The 3,853-nt window shown below is 27.9% G+C and overlaps 1 pseudogene; it reads right to left on the bottom strand.

The window, feature by feature from the left end:
- Nucleotides 1-2,783: 2,783 nt before the first annotated feature.
- On the bottom strand, nucleotides 2,784-3,298 carry LOC106305231 (annotated as a pseudogene).
- Nucleotides 3,299-3,853: the final 555 nt, after the last annotated feature.

Raw genomic sequence — 3,853 nt, forward strand, 5'->3', positions numbered from 1 at the left:
ATGTAAACTCCTCGTAAACATTACATGGAGTTTACATCGAATGTTTACGAGTGATTAACATCGAAACATTTACGAGGGTTTTACATCGAAATGTTTACGAGTGATTTACAACGAATGTATTTACGTGTGCTTTACATCGTTTTAATTACGTGGGCTTTACGACGAAAGCTTACGTGTCGTTTACGATGAATCCTTTCCATGCGCTTTACGAGGAATATATTTCGTCGTAAACGTAACGAGTCGTTTACGACGAAACCTCCGTTACGACGGATGTTTAACAACGAAACGTCTTTCGACGTTAATTCGTCGTAACACACCGTTTACGACGAATTTACAACGAATACTGCCCTAGTAAAAAGTATGTTTTGTAGTGTATGCATCAATGCTATAAGTTAATCTTGGTATGGTTTGCCACTTTCTCCAGGTATTAAAAATTAATTACATGTTAAAAACAAATATTTTTGATTTTAGTTACTGAATGAGAACCAACCAGAAAACAGCTATGTCGCCAATTTTTTTTTAATATTAGTAAATATGTGATTCATCCCATTTTTTTTATTTATATAAAACACATAAAATAGCATAGATTTAAATATTTAAAAAGATATGCAAAAAATATAGCAAACATGCCAATTTTTTTTATGCAGTCAAATTATACAGAAAACATATATTTATATCAGTTTCAGTTTTTTGACAAGAAGAGAACACAAATTAATAGAAACTTATGATTTTAGGTGATTTAAATAATGAAAATTTTAATTCTATATTAAGATTCAGTACGCTTTGATATTATCAAATTTAGTAATACCTTGAAATTTTAGAAATGTTTTTGGCCAAGTTGTTAGGTTCTTCGTCCTATTTCTTATATTAGTGTTATCGAATTGTTATTATTTTAACTATACTTTATTTTAAAAATATCACATTATTTTATTTTAAATTTTGTGTATCTATAATTTATATTCCATTTTATATGCTTCTCCAGTAACTAAAATGATATTTTTGAAAATATGTATCATTCAAACTTGAACGAAAAAATTAACTGTTATTCGATCCCGTTGGTCAAGTTTTTTTGGATTCATTTTACATTTTACCAACAATTGTTCTGTGTCAGTTTTTAAGTTTCTTGTGAATGCGGGTAACTTATTTTGATTAACTTGCATCTAGTTTGTGTCTGCATATTGTTTCTCTTTATGGCCCTTAAGTTGCACATATTCCCAGATTTTCTTTTTAGAATTTGTTTTAATGTACATCAAATATTTAAATAATTTCTCAATGTGTTTGGGTTTGCTAATCATTCTATTTATTCCTAACTAAAAATTGTATGCTTTAATTTTTCAAATTACTTAATCGTCGAGATTATTCTCAAATTATTTTCATTTGTAATAACGTTTTATTCAAATCATTAAAATTTAATTTTATATTAAGATTTAGTACCCTTTGATATTATCATATTTTGTAATGATTTGAAATTGTAGAAGTGTTTTTGGCCAAGTAGTTAGGTTCTTCCTCCTATTTCTTATATTAGTGTTATTGAATTGTTATTATTTTAACTATATTTTATTTTAAAATATCACTTTATTTTATTGAAAATTTGTGTATCTATTATTTATATTCCATTTTATGTGCTTATGCAGTAACTAAACTGATATTTTTGAAACTATGTATCATTAAAGCTTGAAAAAATAAAATAATTGTTATTCAATCCCGTTGATAAAGTTGCTTTTGGATTCATTTTACAGTTTACCAACAATTGTTCTGTGTTAGATTTAAGTGTTCTAGTGAATGCGACTAACTTATTTTAATTAACTTGCATCTAGTTTGTGTCTGCATATTGTTTCTCTTTAGAGCCCTTAAGTTGCAAATATACCCAGATTTTGCTTTTTAAAATTGGTTTAATGTGCATAAAATATTTAAAAAATTTATCTATGTATTTTATTTTTCTAATCATTCCATTTATTCCTATCTAAAAATTGTATGCTTTAATTTTCTGAATTACTTAATCATCGATATTATTCTAAAAATAGTTTTAATGACTTTTACACGTAATAACGTTTTCTTCTTTAGCTAGGGATGGATGTTCGGTTATTCATTTCTGCTTAATACATGTTTTTTTATTTCATTTATTATTTAAGGCATTAGTCTTTCTAGTAATTTTATTTAAATTTTTGAAATATGACATTTAATAATATTTTTTTGCTTTAAACATTGGGAAATTGCCAAAAATAGCATTTTCAAAATACCACTTTTCATTGTTTTATTTTTTAGTTTTTTTTATTTATTTAAATATTTATTTATTATATATATAATGAACAAGGACATAAGAGTTTTTTGTCACTTAATAAAGAAGGTATTTTTGAAAATATCCCTTTAGTGGTGGTAAAAATAAAAAATAGTAGCATGAAAGTGGTAAACATGTAATTTCCCTTTAAACATTGTACTTGAGTTCGTGATTTAATTACTTGCTGGTTGGGTCTCATTAAATCATTAAAATCCTGCAGCTCTGAATATTAACTTTTCAAATGGTTAATATGTGGTGACAGTGACAGAGTATACCATGATGGCATGCATTATGTGTGCTAATAAGAATCTAGTAAGTAAAATATTCAATAGGTTGCATCTATTTCATGTTCGTTGTTAAGTTTAAAAGGTTCATGGAACAATACTGTAATAACACGTAACATTGAAAATTAAGAGCATCTGTTAATTAAAAAGAATACGCAACGTTTGATTAAATTTTTTTTTTTGAACCAAAACTTTTTAGTTCATTGACTAAACTTGTAAAAATTACAACAATGGATACTGGTAGAAACAAATAGAAATCTCAAAACAAGAAACGAACTTTTGAAGCAATGGTTTAGCGTCTCGGTTTAAAACTGTGCAACCTCTAGGAACATTTGAAACCAGATGGAACCTTCTTACCACACTGGTTTAAGATAACACTCAATGAAATGGGAACATTTAGTTTGAGGCCAAGGAGATCAGCTTTTAAGGCGGTGCAAAGACAAACCGCAGCTTCGAGATCAACTAGACCTTTGATAAGTCCGCAACATTTGGATCTTTGTGGTAGAGAAACCTTACCAAATCCAACACATTGGCACACACCTTGGATTTAAGAGCATTTTTACAAGTGGGTTTGCGGTAAGGGACTGGATTCGAGCTGACCAAGGTGAAGAAAATGACATTCAAAATGAGGAGGAGAGCAATCTTAGAAAAAGCCATGGATGAATATATGAGTGGGGTTATTACGGTTTTGTAATATGTAAGTTATAAGAAAACACTAAACACTCTCTCTTTACAAAGCTTGTGACGTTTTGTTTGAAGAATATGGAGAACGTGATAGGGTTTTAATAGGCGAATTTGGTTGAGACTGGCTAATTTATTTTTTACTACAAAGAGGGAAGAAAACGACAGAATCATTATTTCGATAAAACTATTACCAAATTAGAATTTGTTATGATCTGATTGATTTTGCAAACTGTCAAGGATTGTAAGTGGTTGGTTACATGTAACATGCAATAACCATTATATTATTGCCTCACTCAAAACAGAAGATATCGTTTGTATTATCAAATATATACATGTCTTATAATTTAATCAAAACAGCAATAAAACAGAAAGAAAGTGTTACTGGAATTATACATCAAGCTTATACATTAATCTTGGTATTGATCTGCCACTTTCTCAAGATATTAAAAATTTATTACATGTTAATACAAATATTTTTGATTTTAGTTACTGAACGTGAACCAACCAGAAAATAGCTATGTCGTCAAAATGTTATTCAATATTAGTAAATATGTGTGTTATCTTTATATTTATATAAAAATACATAAAATAACACAGATTTAAATAT

Source organism: Brassica oleracea, chromosome C7 (genome assembly GCF_000695525.1).
Source record: "Brassica oleracea var. oleracea cultivar TO1000 chromosome C7, BOL, whole genome shotgun sequence".
In the NCBI taxonomy this organism is placed as follows: Eukaryota; Viridiplantae; Streptophyta; class Magnoliopsida; order Brassicales; family Brassicaceae; genus Brassica; species Brassica oleracea.